Source organism: Zalophus californianus, chromosome 5 (assembly GCF_009762305.2).
Source record: "Zalophus californianus isolate mZalCal1 chromosome 5, mZalCal1.pri.v2, whole genome shotgun sequence".
In the NCBI taxonomy this organism is placed as follows: domain Eukaryota; kingdom Metazoa; phylum Chordata; class Mammalia; order Carnivora; family Otariidae; genus Zalophus; species Zalophus californianus.
This window is the reverse complement of record NC_045599.1, coordinates 6457781-6483094: the sequence shown is the minus strand read 5'-3', so window position 1 is coordinate 6483094 and position 25314 is coordinate 6457781. Positions and strand designations below refer to the sequence as shown.

The window sequence follows — 25314 nt, the reverse complement described above, 5'->3', positions numbered from 1 at the left end:
TTTTATTCAAATTTTGCACACAGGGGAGTACACGGAAAAGAAGCGAAATTGCACGAAGTTAGACCCAGGAGCTTATGTAACTTTCTTAAAGGAAAGAGGTTTTCGGTTTCAAGGGACATAACTAGGAACTACATGGAGGAACTGGTGAAAGGTAAGGGACATTTAGGCAAGCTTGCTTATGCAGACTTCTCTGGGGTGCCTACTTGGTCTCCGATAAGAGTCATTCTTCCTGATACAAAAGCACACCGTCACGCAAGGAAATTTATTCCCTGCTCCTAGGTGCACAGGGGCAGGGCGGAGAATTCTCTCTCCACCTGGTGATTCTCAGCTAACTTTAGCTCCAAATAATGCTCATGCCAAGGTGCCATATTTAGAGGCGGCACCTGCCGGTCCCCCTCAGAGGCTGGAAAGACCACACAAAGAAGGCGAAATGCAATAATCTCTTCCACCTTTTACCTCCCTCCCCCATTTAAACAACTCCTCAACTTTCCAGAGGGTAAAATAAGTCAAAATTCTACTCTGCCACGTGGAAAGCTTTCTCCGAAAAGGTCACCCCACGGGGCTTCCGGGGCAGGCGCGACTTAGCGGATCCGAACCAGAGAGACGCAGGGAGGGCGGGGCAGAGGCAGCTTTCCGGCCAGGCTCCCGCCACTTCCCCGCTGCCCAGCGTTAGGGTTAGGTGCGTCGGCCTCCTCCAGTACTGCGCGCCGATCGTCAACAGTCAGAGCGTGCAGGCGCCCTGGGAGACGTGTGCCCGCGCCTTTCCTCCGCAGCCCGGCGGCCCTTGCCGGCGCCTCAGACGACCCGCGATCCCCTGACTCCCGTTTTGCGCACGCGGAACCAAGGCAGAGGGGATGCTGCGGAGCAGTGCTCACGAGGCCCGCCAGCGCAGTTCCGATGCCGCTCTAGGAGGATGGGCCGACCGCATGTCGCTGGTTCTGGCCGACCTGCTGCCCTTTGACCCAGAGAGCTTATGATTCCTGGTCCAAGGTCTAGTTTAGGATGTCTTAGAGTTGAACCTAAAATGGAGGGTGGCTGTCATACTGTTAGGAATGGTATCGTAAATAGGGGTGAAGAAGTGAAAGGTTTGTAGATAAGAATGACTATATAAATCCTATTTTGCACACAAAGGAACTAGGGGTCTCCAGGAGTAATGACTGACTGGGGAGAGAGCGAGCCTGACATCCCTGCTGCAGGCAAGAGGAATTAGGGTCAGCCTGAAGCAGCTCCCTTTGGGCGAACTGATTTGAGCTTCAGCGAGAATTATAAGTGCAATGGACTGAAACACATCTAGTATGTTTAAATCTACCACCTCATAATGGCACTAAAAAAAATACCTAAAACCTCATTTGGTGCTAGGGAACCACGTCATTATTTAGAAGAATGGTAAATAAATGGAGAAAAAGTCAAGCATTTATCCTGTACATGAGTATAACCAAATACTTAACCAGAAGTTTCTTTTATAAACGCTTCCCTGATAATCAGTGCGGTAAGGATGAGGTTAGGATTGTCACTGAACAAAAAGTGTACACTGTGCAGGATATCAGCCAGTGGACCAGCCCAAGTCTCTTGGTTTGAGAAAAAAAACTTTTTTATTACTTGCAACAAGTAAGGAGACAGGGAAATAGTTCTGAAAGCACTGTTTCCCTTTGGGGTTAGTGCAGGAAAATTTTATTCACTGTGCTAGGGGGCAGGGACAGAGTGCTTGATACAATAGGGAACTTCTAAATATTTTGTTAGGCACTTTGGTTCACCTGTGCAAACTTAGCATGTCAACATGCTAGCGCATACCCTGTATGTTCAATAAATAGCAGAAAACCCTGCCCATAGGAGATCTTAGTATTATGAGCTAAAGGGGTCTTCTGCACAGGTCCTCAGCTCCAAACTGGCTCATGCAAGGGTGTATCCGTTAGAACTCCTGGCCATATGTCTCCTTGGTGGGAGCTACTTGTTCTGCAAAACAGAGACATTCTTTCTCTGTTTCTGTCCCTTCTCCCTCCTCCCCTGTGCAGATAGCCTTCTGATCTGAGTAACCCCCCATTGCATCCTAGCTAACAGGATGTCCTTGCCACTGCTAAAAAATGGATGGACGTAGAGCAAACAAAAACAAAAAGACAAGATAAAACAACAAAGAACGACCAACCAAACAGAAAAACCATGAATCTTATCAAGCCTCTAGATCCAGTTACCAATTTTCAGGTAATACAGGGACAGAGAAACATGTTAAAAGCGATCAGGCCAGTGACATACGGCAATGTACAGCCAGCAACATCCAGACTACCAGAAATATTTCATTTTCTTCCACAAAAAATTGCAAGGAAAAATAAAAGGAGAGAGAGCTAACAGATTACAAGATACTTAAGAGATGTAGCAACTAATTATAATTTATTATAAATTTGGAATTTATTTGCATGCCCATTAAACATACAGACCAAATATATCTATATATTGTCTGTGGAAGAAAGTGGGGGAAATGAGAATAATAACTGGATATTTGATGATAGAAAATAGGAATTATTACTTTTTTAAAGAGATAAGCTATGGCTACTATCACATAATATCTCTAAAAGGTGATACTTTTATTTTTTTTAAGATTTTATTTATTTATTTGACACGAGAGACACAGTGAGAGAGGGAGCACAAGCAGGCGGAGTGGGAGAGGGAGAAGCAGGGCTCCCACTGAGCAGGGAGCCTGATGTGGGGCTCGATCCCAGGACCCTGGGATCATGACCTGAGCCGAAGGCAGAAGCCCAACGACTGAGCCACGCAGGCACCTCTAAAAGGTGGTACTTTTAGAGATATACACTGAAATATTTGTGGGTGAAATAATGTCTGAAATTTGCTTCAAAATTATGTCGAGGGTTGAGGGGATAGATGAGCATTTAGATGACAGGAGATGACCAGGAATTGGTGATTTAAAAAAATATATTTTTTTTATTTATTCATTTAAGAGGGAGAGAGAGAGAGCGCACAAGCAGGGGGAGTCAATGTGGGACTCGATCCCAGGACTCCAGGATCATGACCTGAGCCGAAGGCAGACGCTTAACCTACTGAGCTTCCCAAGCACACCTGGAATTGGTGATTTTTGAAGATAGTGATGGATAGGAATATCGGGGTTCATTATATTTTCCTTTCTATATATTCAAACAATCCAAATTAAAAGTTAAAAAGCAGCTGAGGGAAGGTGTGGTTAGGGGAAGGAACCTTGTCACAGCAATCCCTGCCCTTCAGCTAAGAGAGGCTGCACACACAGTTCAACTCTGAGCAGGGAATGATGAAGATGAAGGCCTTTCCTAAGTTCAAGGGCTTCAGAGGGTGTGTTAAATGAGAAAAGCCTCAATCACCCTTTGGAAAGAGGAAGACAGAAATGAAAGTATTTGGTGGATACACAGACTCTGCACCTTCACCCTCCAGGTAGGCCTCTGGGTCTCTGCTCTCACAGTCCTTTTCAAATCCACAGCAAGGGTGCTCTTGTAGATGCAAAAAGAACAAACCTTTTAGAATTTCTAAAAAGAAAGGAAGAGAGTTTTATGTGATCACAAGTGCAAGTGAGGACAGCTGCTCAGGATACACAAAGAAGAGAGTGCTCCAGAGAGGGAATGTTTAATCCTGGGTTATATATGTTTTTTTGTTACATCAAGAGTTACAAATCATCATGATGAAAGACAGTTCTGAAAAATATAAACTTTATCTTTTGCTTTTAGTAGGTTTGAGGTTGCAGGCTTTGGCGATACGGGAACAGAACATAGGGAGATTTTTACTCTTACCTTTAGTTGAAATGTTTCTTTTAGGTCATTGGTTAACGAAGCAGATGTACAATGTGTGCTCAGGGCAGAAAAAGAGCCCATACTTTGAAGTTTGATGAAGACATTCTGACCTTGGTAAAAGTGTTAGCTTCCTTGGGAGACCAGGAGCAGGGACTACAAATATTAAAACTTGAAAATTTCCTTTTTCAGGCTCAGGGTTCTGGCTGGCAGATGGGGTCACATCTCTGCAGCAGGAGAGACACCTAGAGATGGTGAATGGCTTGAGGGGCCACAGGGGTTCCCAGAGCAGAGTCTCGTGCACCTGGTGCAAGGACCTTAGAACAACTGACGTAGGACCCAGAGGGGGACACACAGGACCAGCGAAGAGTGTCCTTGGCTTTGCTCAGGAGAGACGTCAAACTCAAACCAGGAGGAAGTGAAAGCAGAGTTTATTAAATAGCGTAAATGATAGAGTATATCAGGTGGATTGTTTGGGAGACTTGGAAAGGAAAGGACAGTAAGTCTCTCTGTTGCTTGGGGCTAGGAGTTTATATTGGAAAGAGGTCCAGAGTACATGTTCATTCAGGAATCCAGGGTAGGTTCTGATCAAGGGCAAATGACAGGTTAACAACAGGTGTTATTTTATAAATCATAGAAGGTAGTGGGTATTGATGCTGTTGTCAGCTGAGGTTTGTTCAAAGCTAGTGTCTGGGAACATGTTTGGGATCCAGTTCTCGGATGTTATCAGGTGTTTGGGGGCCTAGGATGAACTCAGAGAATGGTTTAACTTTCTTGCTTTCCCTTTGGAGTAGGAATAGCTTCTTTGGTTTAATTCAGATGCAAGGTGAAATACAGAACATGAGTAAATAGGGTCTAGTAGAGAAAGAGCAGAGAGGGAGCCTTTCTAAAAATGGAGTCCCTGCAGTCTTCCTACCTCACAACAACATTCTTCAAACTACACCAGCCTTCCTGTTCCCAGAAGGGACATACAACCACAGGAGTGTGGCCTTGTACCCCCTTTCAGATTCATGATGCCATTAGACTAGTCATGAGTCTGAGAATCCTGCAGTAACTGTAATTTTATTTAACGATTTTCCAATTTTTTCCCCATGGAAACCTCTTTTGCATAGGGCACCTACCCATATCTCTTTACCCATATGGACATCTTATCTAAATCACCTCCCCAATGCTGCTCTGCCACAATCCAGCCTGGGACTCTGCTTTAGTGTCTCTTTAGCACATATCAACACATGAAATCATGTTAGATATTTGCCTATTTGTTTTACCCTAGTCTTCAGTAAACAGCACTACCACTGTTGAACTAGTTGCTCAGGTACCAAACATGAACTCCTTTCTTTCTTTCATACCCCAAGTGCAATCCATCACAACATCCTGTAAAAAGTGTGAGAATAAACTTGCAGCCAAGGTCAAGGCTCCCGTCCCATATCTGTGAAGTGCACTGAGACTAGTTTCTGAAACAGCATGTTGCTGCGATCCCCAGGCTTTCTCAAGACCCTCAAGGCGATGAAAGAACTAAAGGTGGGAACATGAGTGTTTACATGTGTATGTATTTTTAAAATTTGTATTAAACAATCGTTTTATTTTGAGGTATTTGGGGATTCACATGTAGTTGTAAAAAATAATACAGCAATATCAACCCAATGGTAACATCTTGCAAAGCTATAGTACAGTATCATGGCTGGCTTGTTAACATTGATACAAAGCACAGAAGAGTTCTATAATCACAGGGATTCCTCCTGTTACCCTTTTATAGCTACAACCACCTCCTTCCCTGACCCTCACATCCCTGACAACTGGCAAACACCAAAATGTTCTCCATCAGTATAATATTGGTATTTCAAGAATGCCAATAACAATTCAGTTATGTGCATTGTATATAGAAGATAAGTCCTGTACATGTTTGGGGAGATTTATAGCACAATATTTCTCTTTTCTTGAGCAGTTGTAAGTGGTATTGTATTTTAAATTTCAGTGCCTATATGTTTATTGAGACATAGCCTGAGAAATCTTGAGAAAGAAGAACAAAACTAGAGATTATCACAATCCCAGATTTCAAGATATACTACAAAGCTACAGTAATCAAAACATTATGGTACTGGCATAAAATAGATGTATAGACCAATAGAACAGAATTGAGATCCCAAAAGTAAATCCATGCTTATATGGCCAATTAATCTACAATAAAGGAGGCAAGAATATACAACAACAAATCAAGTTTTGATTTGCATCTTCCTGATGAAAAGTGATGTTGAGCATCTTTTCATGTGTGTTTTGGGAAAACTGGACAGTTATATACAAAAGGATAAAACCACTCTCTTTTCTTTTTTAAAAAACTGGGTCGCTTTCTTACATGATTCACAAAAATAAATTCAAAAATGGATTAAAGACCTAAATATGAGACCTGAAACCATAAAACTCCTAAAAGAAAACATAGGCAGTAATTTCTTGGACATCAACCTTAGCAATACTTTTCTAGATGTCTCTTTAAGTAAGGGAAACATATGCAAAAACAGCCTATTGGGACTACATCAAAATAAAAAGCTTTTGTACAGTGAAGGAAACCATCAGCAAAACACAAAAGTAACCTACTGAATGGAAGAAAATATTTGCAAGGCATATATCTGATGAGGGGTGATACCCAAAACAAATAAAGAACTTATACAACTCCACACCAAAAAACAAACAAATAACCTGATTATAAAATTGGCAGAGGACCTGAATAGACATTTTTCCAAAGAAGAGGTACAGATGGCCAACAGACACATGAAAAGATGCTCAACGTTGGGGCGCCTGGGTGGCTCAGTTGTTAAGTGTCTGCCTTCGGCTCAGGTCATGATCCCAGGGTCCTGGGATCGAGCCCCACATCAGGCTCCCTGCTCCACGGGAAGCCTGCTTCTCCCTCTCCCACTCCCCTGCTTGTGTTCCTTCTCTCACTGTGTCTCTCTCTCTCTCTGTCAAATAAATAAAACCTTTTAAAAAAAAAGATGCTCAACATCACATAATCAGGGAAATACAAATCATAATCACAATGTAATATTACCTTACATGAGTCAGAATGGCTAGACAAGAAGTAGCGAGTGTTGGTGAGGATGTGGAGGAGAAGAAACCCTTGTGCACTGTTGGTGGGAATATAAATTGGTGCAGCTACTGTGGAAAACAGTATAGAAGTTCCTCCCAAAATTAAAAATAGAACTATATATGATTCAATAATTCCACTACTGGGTATTTACCCAAAGAAAATGAAAACACTAATTCAAAAAGATATATGTACCCCTATGTTCATCACAGCATTATTTACAACAGCCAAGATATGGAAGCAACCTAAATGTCCATCAATAGATGAATAAAGAAGATGTCACACACACACACACACACACACACACACACACACACACACACACACAGGAATATTACTCAGCCATAAAAAAAGAATACAATCTTGCCATTTGTGACAACATGGATAGACCTAGAAGTTATTATGCTAAATGCAGTGTATAGAATTGTCGAGTCAATATGTTGTACACCTGAAACTAATATAACATTATATGTCAATTATATTTCAATAATAATAAAAAAAAATTTTGGAAACTTCTTTTAAGTAGACATATAAAACAATTATTATTGAAATAAAGTTTGTTAGAATGACTTTATTTGATTGGGTGCTTGGGTGACTCAGTTGGTTGGGCAACTGCCTTTGGCTCAGGTCATGATCCTGGAATCTCAGGATTGAGTCCTGAGTCGGGCTCCCTGCTCAGCGGGGAGTCTGATTCTCCCTCTGACCCTCTCCCTCTCATGCTGTCTCTCTCTCTCTCATTGTCTCTATCTAAAATAAGTAAATAAAATCTTTAAAAAAAAAGAATGACTTGATTTGATTAAGATCAAAGTTATAATTTTTATAGTCTTACACATCTAACAAATATAATATTCAATTATTTGATTAGTAAGTTCAAGTAGAATAAGAATGTATGCCTGTATTTTATTTAATACTAACAATTAGGAAGACATGGCTGTTTTTTAATGAAACCTACAATATCAAAACAATCTTATTTATCAAAGATTTAATCAAATCAAATGAATTTGAAAAATATTTCTATATTCCCAGGAATTTTAGGAACATTTAATTTATATAAGCACTTATTTTTATCTAAACCAATTAGAATAGAGTTTCCTTACGGGATTTTATAAATTAATTTGATAACACCATCTGGAGGTGGGAAAATATCACATACACATACTGTACATACAGACAGATACAAGTGGAGATTTTATGGTTTTCATTCTAAAAATTTAACCATGAGTCAGGCATAAACACAGAATACAAAACTCTCTAGTGTGTATAAGCCTTGATCCTCTCCTCTGCCCTTCTTTATATTTTTATCAGAACTGTGTTTCTGCCAGATGGAAGAAGTTATGGTTACAGGCTCAATATGGGGGCTAAAACTCTTCACTGTATTTGTGGGAGGAGACTTTTAAGATTGCCTTTGTCCCTATATCTAATCTTACAGAAGCTGTGGACTACATCTGGGCTAAGGGACTGAGAAGACATTGGACATTTGGGTGTCTCCAAAGCCCATATGAGTGGGTAAAATAGCCAGTCTGCCTCCAATTAGTTTTTTTTTTTTCAATGTCAAGTGGTTGCTTTTGGTGTCCCTCGGTCCTTGAGACCCCTGATGGGGGAGCATGGAGTTTGAGTGACTACAAGGAGTTGAGGGGCTAGAATGGGAAGGGGCTCACAGGGGTGAGCAGAAGAATGCAGGAGGTAAGGGTATGAAGGGTGACATCAAAAGATCTAAGGGAGCTGAAGGGAAGATTGGAGGTGGTAAAAGGATGGGGGCATAAAGGTGACAGGAGAGGATACATCTTAGATGAGATGGTTTGGGGAGATATTAAGTTTCCCAAAGAAACCCTCGAAATGGCAAATTGCCCACAGTAATGTAATGCCAATGGGAAAGGAAGTAAACAGAATGAATACCATAGTGATGAAGCATATAGTTAGTAAGGGTTTGGGAAGGAGGGATTTCAGTTGACTGAAAAGCTGCCATATTCTTAATGGTATCTAACAAAGAAAGAAGCTTGCCTTTAATACAGGCTTTCTGTCTTATGAACAGGGAAGTCTGGGACTCTAACCTAGACTCTGTTTGCCAGGGATTCTAATTCAGCTTCTAGAATATACTCAGAATCTTAAGAGTCCAGAAATCTGCCCTTACTGGCTTCAACAGACCTATTTTTCAGAGCACTGGATCAGGAGTCAGACTCACCAATAGATTCCCAATCAGTAAATCAGGAGTGAAGACAAAGCCTTCAAAGTTATGCAGCTGGGGCCATTAGCTAAGTCACTCACATATAAAATCTGATCTCACAGCCCAGATCTGGATGGAACTAAGAAGCTCCTTTGTATTTAAAAAGACTTATTCTAATGAAAGTAATGCAGGCTCATATTTGAAGAGTGAAATTGGACAAAACAATAAAAAGCAACAGTCCCCTAACCTCTTTCTCTCCTTCTTTCTTCTATTCCTCCCAATCATTTTGCCCAGACGGAGAGCTCTGTGGCTTTTGATTTTGATTTTTCTGTAGTTACTTCCTTGTGTTGGTTGAATGAGAAAAAAGGAAGAGCTGAAATAAAACAAAAGCATTTATTTGAGGTCTTAGAATTACAATTTGGGAAGCACAGATGTGGGGAGCAATACAAATTGTGTCCTCCTAGCAAACAAAAGTCAAGGGTTTTCAAAAGACAAAATGAAATGTTTCTATGGGTTGTTTCCAAAGACTTTTGGTTGGTGTTGGCAGCAGAAAACTAAGCTTGGCTGAATATAATTGGTTGCTAAGGCTATCACTAAGCTAAGTCTCTTATTGTAGCAAGTTGCAGGTGTTTGGGCAGAGTCCTTGGAATATTTGCAGTTTAGCCCAGTTCAAATTTTATGGATTCATCTGGTGAGAATGTGCAGAAAGCCCAGCTCCTTAGTGACCTCTAGTGGCCTCTTGGCTCTCTTTAAAAACACCTTGACATAAGTGACTCTGTTTCACTTACCTCTCACATGTCTACACTATGTGTTTTTACATCACAACTTCCTGTCGGTTGACTCTCTGTGCTCTGAGGGATCAGGATCATCTCTTTTGTCCCATCCTGCACCTTCCTACTCCTCTTCCCACTTGACTCTGTTATGATCCTCTTTCCTCCCATGGTCACACCTACATTTTTAAACAATCATCTTCCAATTAAGAAAGTAAAAGAAAATCTTCAGAAATGAAGAGAATCAGAGAAATCACATTTCCAAAAAAAATTTATTGAAATAAAATACTGGAGGATTTTTCAAGCAATATAAATCCAAGGAAAGACAGACAAGACATGTAACTCAAGAAAGAGAGATAAGCAACAAAATTTCCCAAAGTGGTGATTGTTCTTATGACTGCTGCTAATGCAGCTGTGATTTTTAATGTAATTCCTAGAAAATAGTTCCTAAAGTGGAAGGACAGTTGTATGTAAGAGCATCTGAAACAAAACTTTCAGATGGTTGCAACCAAACCTGGGAGGAAGAGCAGAAAGGAAGGGAAGAGAGATAAAGGCAAGCTCAATATTTTGTCTCATTCAGAAGTGACCAGCACTTCTAGACATTGAGAAAAAATGTATATAAATGTATAAATTTTTAAGGGTAATTATAGCTAAAAATAGGTTATAGAACTTCCAAACCACTAGAGGGCGCAGGAAGAAAGAACTCTATGACCCACCTAGTCAGGAAAGAAAATACACAAGAAGGGGGCGGAGCAAGATGGCAGAGAAGTAGGAGACCTGGATTTCGTCTGGTCTCAAGAATTCAGCTGGATAGGGATCAAACCATTCTGAACACCTATGAACTCAACAGGAGATTGAAGAAAAGAATAGCAACAACCCTCTGAACGGAAAAGCAACCACTTTCTGGAGGGTAGGATGTGCGGAGAAGTGAATCCGAGGCGATATTCGGGAGGATAGACGGTGGGGGAGGGGGCCTCCATTGGCCACTTCTGGCAAGTGATAGAGCAGTGGAGCACAAAATCAGAACTTTCAGAAGTCGGCTCCAATGAGGGATGTCGCTCCAGTGGCTAAGCGGTGGGTGGAACCCTCGTGGGACAGTATGGTCTCAGGACCCTCGGGGTCACAGAAAGACCGGGGGTGCCTGAGGGTGGCAGAGCTCCTGGGTATCAGAGCGGGGAAGCAGGCTGCAGAGACGGAGCCAAGGAGCGGGCTCTCAGCTCAGGGTTGCCATAAACTGTGATCGGTGACACAGTTGGGCCACTGCTCCTCCAGCAGGGACCCAACAAGAGGCAGAGCCGGGGAGACTCCCCTTCCTCCCCTGGGACGAGTGGCACGGGAGCGCACCACAGGGATCTGCTGGGTTTGGAGACTCCATACCGAGTTGGGTGCCAGAGATAGAAATGCTCGGTCACAGGCCGGGTGAGCACAGAGACCGGGTGAGAAACTGGGGAGATGGGAGTGATTGACTGCTTTTCTCCGGGGGCACACTGAGGAGCGTGGCCCCGAGTTCTTGGCTCCTCCAGGGTGGAGATTGGGAGGCTGCCATTTTCACTCTCACCCTCCAAAGCAGTGCGAAAAGCTTGCAGGGAACAAAAGCTCCCAGAGCAAACCCGAACAGATTACTTAGCCTGGACTGACAAGGGCGGGGCAATTCTGCCTCCGGCAAACACATTTGGGAACCACGGCAACAGGCCCCTCCCCCAGAAGATCAGCAAGAACAGCCGGCCAAGACCAAGTTTACCAATCAATGAGAACGGCAGAACTCCAGCGCTAGGGGAATACTGCACAAAGAATTCATGGCTTTTTCACCATGATTCTTTAGTCTTTCAAAGTGTTTTTTTTTTAACTGTCTTTTTTTTGGGGGGGGAATTTTTCTTTTTCCCTTTTTCAACCAACATCTTATCCCTTTTTTTAAAAAAATTTTATTTTTATTTTTTATTTTTTTAGTCATATTTTATCCCTTCAGAGTAGTTACCCTTATTTTTGACATATATATATAAGTTGTTCTCTCTTTAACATTTTGAGATACAGTTTCTTCTAACAGATCAAAATATACCCTAAATCTCTAGTGTATGGCTTTGTTCTAATCTCCTGCCTGATCACATTTTCTCCCCCCCCAACTTTTTTTTTCAAATCCTCTTCTTTCTTTTTTCAAACAACTTCTTACCAATTCCTTTTATAAAATTTTTTATAATTTTCATCTTTACAGTCATATTCCATCCCTTCATCATATCAACCCTTATTCTGTACATATATAAGTCTTTCTTTCTTTAAAATTTTGGGAGGCACTTTCTTCTAACAGACCAAAATACTCCCAAAATCTAGTGTGTGGCACTGATCTATGCACCAGCCTGATCATATTTAATCATATTCTGTTTTTTTTGTTTTGTTCTGTTTTTGCTTGTTTTTATCTCTTTCTTTTTTTTTCCTCTTTTTTTTTTCCTTTCTTTCCCTTTCTCTTCCCCTGGTTTCAGGTCTTTTCTGATTTGTTTAGAATATATTTTCTGAGGATGTTGTTACCCTGTTAGCATTTTGATCTCTCATTCATCTATTCTCCTCTGGACAAAATGAAAAGATGGAAAAAATCACCTCAACAAAAAGAACAAGAAGTAGTACCATCTGCCAGGGACCTACTCAATACGGATATTAGTACGATGTCAGACCTAGAGTTCAGAATCATGATTTTAAAGATATTAGCTGGGCTTGAAAAGAGCATGGAAGTTATTAAAGAAACCCTTTCTGAAGAAATAAAAGACCTAAAATCTAACCAAGTCGAAATCAAAAAGGCTATTAATGAGGTGCAATAAAAAATGGGGGCACTAACTGCTAGGATAAATGAGGCAGAAGAAAGAATCAGCGATATAGAAGACCAAATGATGGAAAATAAAGAAGCTGAGAAAAAGAGAGATAAACAACTACTGGATCACGAGGGCAGAATTCGAGAGATAAGTGATACCATAAGATGAGAGAACATTAGAATAATTGGGATCCCTGAAGAAGAAGAAAGAGAGAGAGGGGCAAAGGTATATTGGAGCAAATTATAACAGAAAACTTCCCTAATGTGGGGAAGGAAACAGGCATCAAAATCTAGGAGGCACAGAGAACCCCTCTCAAAATCAATAAAAATAGGTCAACACTCCGATATCTAATAGTAAAACTTACAAGTCTCAGAGACAAAGAGAAAATCCTAAAAGCAGCTCGGGAGAAGAGATATATAACCTACAATGGTAGAAACATTAGTTGGCAACAGACCTATCCATAGAGACGTGGCAGGCCAGAAAGGACTGGCATGAAATATTGAGGGCACTAAATGAGAAAAATATGTAGCCAAGAATACTATATCCACCTAGGCTGTCATTGAAAATAGAAGGAGAGATAAAAAGTTTCCAGGACAAACAAAAACTAAAGGAATTTGCAAACACGAAACCAGCCCTCCAAGAAATATTGAAAGGGGTCCTCTAAGCAAAGAGAGAGCCTAAAAGCAGCATAGACCAGAAAGGAACACAGACAATATACAATAACAGTCACCTTACAGGCAATACAATGGCACTGAATTCATATCTTTCAATAGTTACCCTGAATGTATATGGGCTAAATGCCCCAATCAAAAGACACAGGCTATCAGATTGGATTAAAAAACAAGACTCATTGATATGCCTTCTGCAAGAGACTCATTTTAGACCCAAGACACCCCCAGATAGAAAGGGAGGGGGTGGAAAACCATTTACCATGCTAATGGACACCAAAAGAAAGCTGGGGTGGCAATCCTTTGATCAGACAAATTAGATCTTAAACCAAAGACTGTAATAAGAGATGAAGAAGGACACTATATCTTACTTAAAGGGTCTATCCAACAAGAAGACCTAATAATTGTAAGTATCTATGCCCCTCACATGGGAGCAGCCAATTATATAAGGCAATTAATAACAAAAGCAAAGAAACACATTGACAACAATACAGTAATAGTGGGGGACTTTAACACCCCCCTCACTGAAATGGACAGATCATCTAAGCAAAAGATCAATAAGGAAATAAAGACTTTAAATGAAACACTGGACTAAATGGACTTCACAGACATATTCAGAACATTCCATCCCAAAGCAATGCAATACACATTCTTCTCTAGTGCCCATGGAACATTCTCCAGAACAGAACACATCCTAGGTCACAAATCAGGTCTCAACCGGTACCAAAAGATTGGGACTATTCCCTGCATATTTTCAGACCACAATGCTTTGAAACTAGAACTCAATCACAAGAGGAAAGTTGAAAAGAACTCAAATACATGGAGGCTAAAGAGCATCCTACTAAAGAATGAATGGCTCAACCAGGAAATTAAAGAAGAATTTAAAAAATTCATGGAAACCAATGAATATGAAAACACAACTGTTCAAAATCTTTGGGATGCAGCAAAGGAAGTCCTAAGAGGTAAGTATATAGCAATACAAGCCTTTCTCAAGAAACAAGAAAGGTCTCAAATACACAACCTAACCCTACCCCTAAAGGAGCTAGAGAAAAAAACAGCAAATAAAGCCTAAACCCAGCAGGAGAAGAGAAATAATAAAGATCAGAGCAGAAATCAATGAAATAGAAACCAGAAGAACTGTAGAACAGATCAACAAAACTAGGAGCTGGTTCTTTGAAAGAATTAAGAAGATTGATAAACCCCTGGTCAGACTTACCAAAAAGAAAAGAGAAATGACCCAAATCAACAAAACCATGAATGAAAAAGATCACAACCAACACCAAAGAAATACAATTATAAGAACATATTATGACAACTATATGCCAGTAAATTAGATAATCTGGATTCCTAGAGATGTAACAACCACCAAAACTGAGCCAGGAAGAAATAGAAAACCTGAACAGACCTATAACCACTAAGGAAATTGAAGCAGTCATCAAAAATCTCCCAACAAACAAAAGCCCAGGGCCAGATGGCTTCCCAGGGGAATTCTTTCAGACATTTAAAGAAGAATTAATACCTATGCCCCTGAAACTGTTCCAAAAAATAGAAATGGAAGGAAAACTTTCAAACTCATTTTATGAGGCCACCATTACCTTGATCCCCAAACCAGACAAAGACCCCATCAGAAAGGAGAATTACAGACCAATATCCTTGATGAACATGGATGCAAAAATTCTCACCAAAATACTAGCCAATAGGATCCAACAGTACATTAAAAGGATTATTCACCATGACCAAGTGGGATTTATCCCTGGGCTGCAAGGTTGGTTCAACATCTGCAAATCATTCAACGTGTTACAATACATTAACAAAAGAAAGAACAAGAATCATATGATCCTCTCAATAGATGCAGAAAAAGCATTTGACAAAGTACAGCATCCTTTCTTGATCAAAACTCTTCAGAGTATAGGGATAGAGGGTACATACCTCAATATCATAAAAGCCATCTATGAAAAACCCACAGCGAATATCATTCTCAATGGGGAAAAGCTGAGAGCTTTTCCCCTAAGGTCAGGAACGCAGCAGGGATGTCCACTATCACCACTGCTATTCAACATAGTATTAGATGTCCTAGCCACAGCAAAAAGACAGAAGAAATCAGACAACAAAAAGAAATCAAAGGCATCCAAATCGGCAAAGAAGAAGTCAAACTCTCACTGTGTGCAGATGATATGATACCTTATGTGGTAAACCCAAAAGACTCCAAAACTGCTAGAACTCATACAGGAATTCAGTCAAGTGGCAGGATATAAATCAATGCACAGAAATCAGTGGCATTCCTATACACCAACGACAAGACAGAAGAGAGAGAAATTAAGGAGTCGATCCCATTTACAATTGCACCCAAAACCATAAGATACCTGGGAATAAATCTAACCAAGGAGGCAAAGAATCTGTACTCAGGAAACTATAAAATACTCATGAAAGAAATTGAGAAAAACACAAAGAAATGGAAAAACTTTCCATGTTCATGGATTGGAAGAACAAATATTGTGAAGATGTTAATGCTACCTAGAGCAATCTACACATTCAATGCAATTCCCATCAAAATACCATCCACTTTTTTCAAAGCAATGGAACAAATAATCCTAAAATTTGTATGGCACCAGAAGAGACCCTGAATGGCCAGAGGAATGTTGAAAAAGAAAAGCAAAGCTGGTGGCATCACAATTCCGGACTTCCAGCTCTATTACAAAGCTGTCATCAACAAGACAGTATGGTACTGGCACAAAAACAGACACATAGATCAATGGAACAGAATAAAGAGCCCAGAAATGGACCCTCAACTCTATGGTCAACTAATCTTTGACAAAGCAGGAAAGAATGTCCAATGGGAAAAAGAGAGCCTCTTCAACAAATGGTGTGGGAAAATTGGATAGCCACAAGCAGAAGAATGAAACTGGACCATTTCCTTTCACCACACACAAAAATAGACTCAAAATGGTTGAAAGACCTAAATGTGAGACAGAAGTCCATCAAAATCCTAAAAAGAACACAGGCAGCAACCTCTTCAACCTCAGACGCAGCAACCTCTTCCTAGAAACATTGCCAAAGGTAAGGGAAGCAAGGGCAAAAATGAACTATTGGGATTTCATCAAGATAAAAACCATGTGCACAGCAAAAGAAACAGTCAACAAAACCAAAAGACAACCGACAGAATGGGAGAAGATATTTGCAAATGACATATCAGATAAATGGCTAGTATCTAAAATCTATAAAGAGCTTATCCAACTCAACACTCAAGGAAAAAATAATCCAATCAAGAAATGGGCAGAAGACATGAACAGACATTTTTCCAAAGAAGACATCCAAATGGCCAACAGACACATGAAAAAGTGCTCGACATTGCTTGGCATCAGGGAAATCCAAATCAAAACCTCAATGAGATACCACCTCACACCAGTCAGAATGGCTAAAATTAACAAGTCAGGAAACAACAGATGTTGGTGGGGATGTAAAGAAAGGGGAATCCTCCTACACTGTTGGTGGGAATGGAAGCCGGTGCAGCCACTCTGGAAAACAGTATGGAGTTTCCTCCAAAAGTTGAAAATAGAGCTACCATAAGACCCAGCAATTGTACTACTGGGTATTTACCCCAAACATACAAATATAGGGATCTGAAGGGGTACGTGCACCCCGATGTTTATAGTAGCAATGTCCACAATAGCCAAACTGTGGGAAGCGCCAAGATGTCCATCGACGGTTGGATAAAGCAGTTGTGGTAAATACATACACAATGGAATATTATGCAGTCATCAAAAGGAATGAGGTCTTGCCATTTGCAACGACGTGGATGGCACTGGAGGGTGTTATGCTGAGTGAAATAAGTCAATCAGAGAAAGACATGTATCATATGACCTCACTGATATGAGGAATTCTTAATCTCAGGAAACAAACTGAGGGTTGCTGGAGTGGGGGTGGGGTGTAAGGGATGGGATGGCTGGGTGATAGACATTGGGGAGGGTATGTGCTATGGTGAGCGCTGTGAATTGTGCAAGACTGTTGAATCACAGATCTGTACCTCTGAAACAAATAATGCAATATATGTTAAGAAAAAAAAAGATAGCAGGAGGGGAAGAATGAAGGCAGGTAAATCAGAGGGAGAGATGAACCATGAGAGACGATGGGTTCTGAGAAACAAACTGAGGGTTCTAGAGGGGAGGGGGTTAGGGGGATGGGTTAGCCTGGTGATGGGTATTAAAGAGGGCACGTTCTGCGTGGAGCACTTGGTGTTACGCACAAACAATGAATCGTGGAACACTACATCACAAACTAATGATGTAATGTATGGTGATTAATATAACAATAAAAAAATTTAAAGAAAATACACAGGAGGAAAGCATGTTTCATAGGAACATAAAATAAGAGGAGAATAAGTCCAAGAAAATCAATAACCACAATAAATATGACACCTTAATTTCTCCTATTAAAAGATGGAGACTTTGGGGTGCCTGGGTGGCTCAGTCATTAAGCGTCTGCCTTTGGCTCAGGTCATCATCCCCAGGGTCCTGGGATTGAGTCCCGAATCGGGCTCCCTGCTCAGCAGGAAGCCTGCTTCTCCCTCTCCCACTCCCCCTGCTTGTGTTCCCTCCTTTCGCTGTGTCTCTCTCTGTCAAATAATAAATAAATAAATAAATAAATAAAAGATGGAAACTTTATCTTGTGGCAGAAAAAAATCTTATTAGTTTCTTATAATAGATCATATTCTGAAACAAATAATACATTATATGTTAATATAAAAAATAATGTTGAAAATACCAAACACTTACTAATTTTATGCCTGACACTGTTCTACATACATTGTATATGGTAACTTATTTAGAGTAATATCTAAAACAAGATCACAGAGAAAGTTTATAAACAAAGGGGTGGGCAATCAAAAGTATTCTTCTAAATAATTCTTGCATTAAACAGGAAAATAGGGGCATCTGGGTGGCTCACTCGGTTAAGCAGACTCTTTAATTTCAGCTCAAGTCATGATCTCAGGGTTCTGGGATGGAGCCCTGCATCAGGCTTCCCACTCAGCAGGGAGTCTACTTGTCCCTCTCCCTTCCCCTCCTCTCCCACTCTTTCAAATAAATAAAATCTGCAAAAGAAAAGAAAAGAAAACTAAAATTACAGACTACTAGATAATAAGCAACTATGAATAAACTATATATGGGATGTGGACTAGGGAATACACAGAGAACAATGACTAGTCTTACATGTATCTATTAGAAAGCAAGAGTTACAAAATAAATGAGGTCACAGGCATGTCAATCAAATTGTGAGAAAAAGGATAATAAAATGACCCCCTCAAAAGTAAAACAAGAAAAAAATCTAAAAGACAAAAACAGCTATCAAAGAAATAGGGAAATAGGTTCAGTGAAAACAATAGCTTTTTCTTTCAAAACAACAATAAAAAAAACTTTTTAGCAAGACTTCAAAAGAATGAAAGAAGGGAGAGAAAAAAGAAGGAACACATTAATATCAGAAACAACAGATATAGAGGTTTAAACAGCATGAGATATCACACAGAGTTTAAACCAATAAATATGAAAATACAGGTGAAGTTAATAATTTTCCAGGAAAATATAAATGACCCAAATTGATTTGTTTATTCTGGTCTATTCATGTACTGAACAGACACTATCAGCATATATTTTTACAATAGTTATGCATCTATTGTCCCCGAAGCTCTTGTCCAGATGGTTCTGAGTTAATTCTAGGAAAACAACAGTTCTGTGGCACATAAAAAAAGTTCTTAGCAGAGAAGATGGAAAATTTTCTTAGTTCTAAGCTGCACAATCTTTTTTTTTTTTTTAGAATGAGAGAGAGAGAGAGAGAGAGCATTGGGTCAGAGGGAGAAGCAGACTCCCCGCCGAGCAGGGAGCCCGACATGGGACTCGATCCTGGGACTCCAGGATCATGACCCGAGCCAAAGGCAGTCGCTTAACCAACTGAGCCACCCAGGCGTCCCTGCACAATCTTTTTTTTAAGATTTTATTTTTAAAGTAGTCTCCACACCCAACATAGGGCTCAGACTCACGACCCTGAGGTCAAGAGTCTCATGTTCTACCAACTGAGCCCGCCAGAAGCCCCAGCCACACAATCTTTATTCCAAACTGAATGAGAATAACACTGGGGGTGGGGCTGGTGAGAGAGATAAATGAAGGGAAATTATATCCTACCTCACTAATGAATACAGAAGAAAAGCTGATATTAAATATTAGTATACAGAGAAGAATTTTGTAAAAATACTGCACCATGACTACATAGAATTTATTCTAGGAATACAAGAATGGTTCAGCATTAATGTCAATGTCACAGTGGTGCCCACTCGGAGCTGGGGTAGAAAGCAGAGGTTTGGTGCCCATGAGTGGGAAGCACCATCTTTAAGAACAGCCTAATCTTTTTTTTATTATTACAATCTCTTTATATAATTCAATCTCTGTCCAACTGTAAGTTTGAGCTGGCTCTGTGAAAAAGCATCATCAAGGTATACTAACCAGAGTTCATTCACTTCCCTCCTCCAGAGGGAAAGGACTCATGGGGACACGGTTCTCACGGGACCTGCATTCAGCTGGTGGCTTCTTTACTTCCAATTCTCATTCTACATATTCTGCATATCATGAGAAGGTGTTGGCTAACTCTTTACTGCAGAGGAAGTCTTCTGAGGTGGGAGTGTCCAATGCTGATGCCTTTGGGCAGCGCTCTCCAAGTCATCCCAGAAATGCCCATTGCCCTTGGAGACTTTGCTGGTTGTGCAGTACGTGCAGTCCTCGCTGCTCCACAACACCCACTCTCCCCTGGGACCCAGCTAAACATGTGAGCCTGCAGCTCGGAGAGCAGTGTACTTCACTCTCAATGCGTGTGTGTGTTTTACCATCTGTGTGACAAAAGTACAACGGTGGGTGTGTGCCGGCTGACAGGCACAGGACTTTCAGTCTGAGCTTTTTGGAGAACAACAAAGGAAGTTGTGTAATGAGGAAGGATCAGGGGGGCCATGCTTTGGGCTGAGTGGGGTGGAGGGAGCAGGTGATGAGAAATTAGAAAATCTGTTCTTCCCTTTTTGGAATTTCAGAAAGGACTTTTTTTTTTTTTATGTTCAGTTAGCCAACATATAGTACATCATTAGTTTTTGATGTAGTGTTCAGTGATTCATTAGTTGCATATAACACCCAGTGCTCATCACAGCACGGGCCCTCCTCAATACCCATCACCCGGTTACCACATCCCCCCACCCCCCTCCCCTCTGTAACCCTCAGTTTGTTTCTCAGAGTCCAGAGTCTCTCATGGTTTGTCTCCCTCTCTGATTTCTTCCCCTTCAGTTTTCCCTTCCTTCCCCTACGGTCCTCCACGCTATTCCTTATGTTCCACATAGGAGTGAAACCATATGATAATTGTGTTTCTCTGCTTGACTTATTTCACTTAGCATAGGCAGAAGACATGAACAGACACTTCTCCAAAGAAGACATACAAATGGTTAACAGACACATGAAAAAATGTTCAAATCCATTCTTTCTGTTCCTGAGGAGAACAGGGCAAAATCCATCTCTGTTGATAACCGTCTCTTCTTTTGTATGTCAGTCCATGCAATCGACTAACCTCCTTTGTAAGGGGTAATTTGCTGGTGTATGAGAATATGCCAAGGGCCACGGAGACTTGATTCCTCAATTCCGGGAGCCAGAATTGTAGTTGAAAACACAGTCACATAAAGACATTTGCCAAGTGTGCCTCTGTGACACATTTACACAAGTTCAAACTCTAGGGGCAACTTGAAGAGTAAGAAAGAAGAGGTTTGTACACCAAGAGAGATGGAGTTCACCCATGAAGACACTGGAAGAAGGAGTTTTGAGCAGGATCTTGGAGAAAGAGTATGGATTGGCAGAGAGAAGAAGTGGGTAGAATGCCATATGAAAGAGATGGCAGCTGCAGGTGCTGACTGGTGAGGATCAGGGGTGGAGGTAACGAGAGAGAAGGCTGGGAAAGTTAGGATGAGGACCGAGAAGAGAGGTGGAGATAGAGGTGACACACATTCCTGCATGGACCCTGAGGAAGAGGGAAAACAGGTTTTTTCAAACTCGGGAGAGGACACGGCTCCCCAACCTTCCCAAGCCTGCCTCTGCACTCACAAGTTCATCCTAATCCTCTCTTACTGCCATTTTTTTTTTTTTTTTTGCACTTTCCTGGACAGAGAAGGATTAACTTATCCACTTTTGAGTTCAGCATGACTCTTTGCTCCATCTCCTCTGGTACCCCATGCTGTATTTGAGGATGACCCTTGTGCTGCAGAGGGGGTTCTCTCACTCCCCCACCCCCAAGTCCCCTCAGAAAACCCCCTGGGGAGGGCTGGTGGACACCAAGGAGAATTGGTCTAAGTGACTCAAGAGGCTTGAACGGGGTGGGTTCTCCACTGTCCAAGGGCAGGTGGAAGTCCTTCCCTTCTCACTGACAGCCCTCCAGGAGTCCAGGGGTCATTCCTTTTTTGGATACAGGCCTTTGTGTGTTTCCTGAGGACTTTGAAATGGAGGTAGCCATATGCAGTTGGTGGGATGGTGCACAGGGTCCTGTCTCTGCCGGAGATGCTGTGTAGGCAGTAGCAGTTGGGGTATCCTTCCCACATCCCAGCAAGACTGTGTCCAGAGCCACAGAAGTGGATGCCACCTGTGGCTTTGGCATTTCTCATGTGACAGTCTCTCTTCTCCCCAGGCAATGTGGCAGACACCAGGGGAAGGACAATGAAAAGGTAAAGATAAATGTTTCCAAATAGTCCATCAGTATGGTCACCATTTTTCTTCTCCAGACTGAATCACTTCAGGTTCTTTCAACTTCCAAATGGCTCCTGGCTGTCCATAGAACAACTGTGTGACATGAAAAGTCCTTTGCAATTTGATCCCATCTATTTTTTTTTTTACTTTAAGTTTTTATTTTAATTCCAGTTCTTTAATATACAGTGTAATATCAGCTTCAGGTGTAGAATATAGTGATTCAATAGTTCCATATATCATCCTGTGCTCATCACAAGTGCCCTCCTTAATCCCCATTAACCCAAACCCCCACCCATGTCCCCTCTGGTAACTATCAGTTTCTGCTCTATAGTTAAGTGTCTGTTTCTTGCTTTGACTCTCTCTTTCTCATTTTTCCCCTTGTTTTGTTTCTTAAATTCCACATGAATGAAATTATATGGTATTTGTCTTTCTCTGTCTGACTTATTTCACTTAGCATACATTTGTCCAGCTTCCCCTTCCACTGGTGAGTTTCATAAACTATCAAGACAAGCCCATAACCTTTTCCTACACTACACATGCTAATCACCTCCTTCCACTCACAATGTCTGTTCCCCTTGCCTTTATCATTTTCCTGCTCCTGCTCCTGCTCCCAATCTTGTTCAGTGTTCATTTTATGCTTAATATGTTCCCAAGCTCTCCTCTGTTTCTCCATCTCCAGGTACCTGCACCACCCACCACTTGAGCTCACCACACAGCCCCTTTGCCATCCTAGGATATCTTTATGCATGCATAATCCTGTGATGCATGCACCAGCCTGCCTGAACATGGAGTGTCACCTTCAGCTCACTGTCCTCTCCTCCACCTACTTACTCTAAGCCCTAGCTCCCGCACAAGCCCATCCCCCAAAATCAGGCAATTCTGGGAGTTCCTGAGGGTGTCCTGTGTGTGAATGAGCTACACTGTGCCCCAGTTCTGACCTGTCCCCTAGGAAAGATGTCAGTGTGGGGCTCAGCCAGGTCCCTGCACCATGGCCATGGCAATGGGGTGGTGTGAGGTAATGCTTACTTCCTCTTTGTTGAGCTCCACACTATTAGAGAAATCCCAATATATTGCCCCACCCTATTTCCAAGTTGTATGTGAATAGCTCTTGCAGGCTTTACTTATGGCAATGCTCCCAGGCTATCTTCTTTACTTCCCTTGCCATGCAGAGAAGGGCATAGCTGGTTAACAGTTGAGCGCCAGCCCTTTGTACATAGTCCAGTCTAGTCTCTGCATCCTTCACTGTGACATTGAGGAGAGAGGGGCTAGCTGGGGATGGCCATCCTGTCTCCTGAGGGCCCCAAAATCCCAGGCAGCCAACTGGAGCATTTTCTCCCTGCTCCGAGTCTCTGCAAAACTTCCAGCTACCTTTCTCCTCCTTCTAATACCTTAGGGGGATATTGTCCATGGAAATTCAATTCATGATTTTTCTCACAGAGACAGGATGTGACAGAAACTTCCTCGTTTTGTTCTGTCTATCTTGGTTTTTATAGCAAAAGGCAGAGCACACAATGTGTGTCTTAGGTAGAAGGTGGGTGGGTAATTCTGTCACAGATGAGTTGGCCCCCTGAACTCAGCTGCCAGCTCATGTCCAGGGGACCTTAGTATCTGGGACCAAGACATTTTACTACAGTCATGCCTTTTGCAGGGAGTTGAGCTCACCAGGAATCATCTGCCATTTCAGACCCCTTGCTGCTACCTGCCAGGTACGTGGCTCATTCTCAACACTTGTCTAAACCTCCAACTTTCAGAAATGGGAAGCAGAAAATGATGGCTTTGGAAAGAGGACAAGATGGGTTGGCATCACCTTATAGGCTGAACCTGGCTGAAGAATGGGTTGTTTCAAGTATGGCTAAGGGGAAATATTCATTCAGGTAGTTTCACTCGAGGAGGTAGGATTCTGACCTACCCCATTCCCTCTCCAGCCTCCCTGGGGTCTCTTCTTGGGGCGGTTCATCCACCTTGGAGACTGGGGTGGAAATCATCTTGTGAGCCAATTGAAATCAAACCAGAGTAAACCAGTGAGCATTACTTGATAGTTTGTGGAGGGCAAAACATTGCAGCAGATACTGGAGGGGGAGAGGGTAGGAGAGTGCTCTACCTCTCAAGGTGTACAGCTTAGGATGCGGGAATGGGAGAAGGACAAACACACTGCTGTTACACAGCCAAAGCTCATAGAAGTGGCAAAAGCAAAAAATAATCTTTATAGAGACACTCAAGAGCTGAGGGACTGCAAATAAAGAGAACATCAGGTGTTGTTCAGGAATTGTAGATGCAGAAAGAGAAGACTGGAATGGGGTTGGAGTGAGGCCAGGGAGAGAATGCAAAGAAACAGGCTTGCCCTGGGTAGAGGGTGGAGGCTTTTCTTCATCATGAGTGTGTGCGACCCTTACTCTTCTGTGTGTCTTCAGGGGACATCCCAGAGGCTCCCAGGAGAGTATAGGGAATGTGCCCCACCTGCAAAGACTAGCTCCAGCCTGGGACCCTCTTCCTGGCTGTCCTTCTCCTCCCTGGGTCTTCCACCTTCTCCGAGTCTCCAATGTGTCCAGACCCTGTTCCCAGCAAAACTTCCTCACGAGAAATAGTCTGCAATCCATTTACACTGTGGTGTGAATAGCTGAGATCTGAAAATGTTTCCCCTCACAGTACTTGCACTCCAGTGAGGATCAGAGCCTTTAAGCTGGAGAGTGAGTCAGAAAGTGTGGACTTCAAGCAGTAGATGGGCAGGAGGGGGGCCCTTTAGGGCATAAAGGGGCATTCAGCCCCTCTGAAGTCCCTTCAGGAAATCGTCAGTCTCCCTCCAAGTTAAAGGCTTTTCAATGTCTGTGCATTGGGAGCAAAGGGACCACAGGGCATGTATCTCCTGTCCAAGAAGATGTTGTTGGTAAAGTCTGAGGAAGACTCCAGTTTTGAGTTGTTTTATCAGCAGCTGGAGTTTGGGATTTTTATTCATTTGTGGGTTGGTTGCTTGTGCTTGCTTGCTTGGTCTTGTGGCTGAGACCTGGGGACTTAGTCTGCTTCTTCAGAGCATGTGAGATGCTGTCAGGGTGAGTGCTGCGGTCTGTGGTCAGGTGGTCCCTAACTGGAATCATGCTCGGAGGATAGGAAAACAGAGGGTGTTCCAGCCCTGACACAGGACAAAGCTGGTGCGGAATCTCTATCCACACTGGTGTAGAGCTTAGGAGAGACCCCCACTCCACCACCTCCTAACTGTATGTGCGGGCAAGTTGCCTAGCCTCCCTGTGCCTCAGTTTCCTGTGGTCTGTGATTCAGACCTATTAATGATAATAATAACAACAAATACTTCTGGTATATGTA

The 25314-nt window shown here is 42.0% G+C and overlaps 1 protein-coding gene and 1 long non-coding RNA gene across 3 annotated transcripts in view; one reads left to right on the top strand and one right to left on the bottom strand.

Moving 5' to 3' along the window:
• On the bottom strand, window positions 1-20042 carry LOC113928949. The gene is made up of 3 exons (XR_003522034.1): window positions 19735-20042; window positions 9255-9380; window positions 1-1019 (listed from the first exon to the last, which is right to left on the bottom strand). It is a non-coding gene; the product is annotated as an uncharacterized LOC113928949 (long non-coding RNA).
• Window positions 20043-23521: 3479 nt separating this feature from the next.
• Window positions 23522-25314, top strand: part of BTNL9 (butyrophilin like 9) — a 30568-nt gene continuing 28775 nt past the window's right edge. For both annotated transcript variants that reach the window (XM_027605297.1, XM_027605296.1), the window contains exon 1: window positions 23522-23702. The gene's annotated coding sequence lies outside the window, so the exon portion shown is untranslated. The remainder of the gene's footprint in view (window positions 23703-25314) is intronic.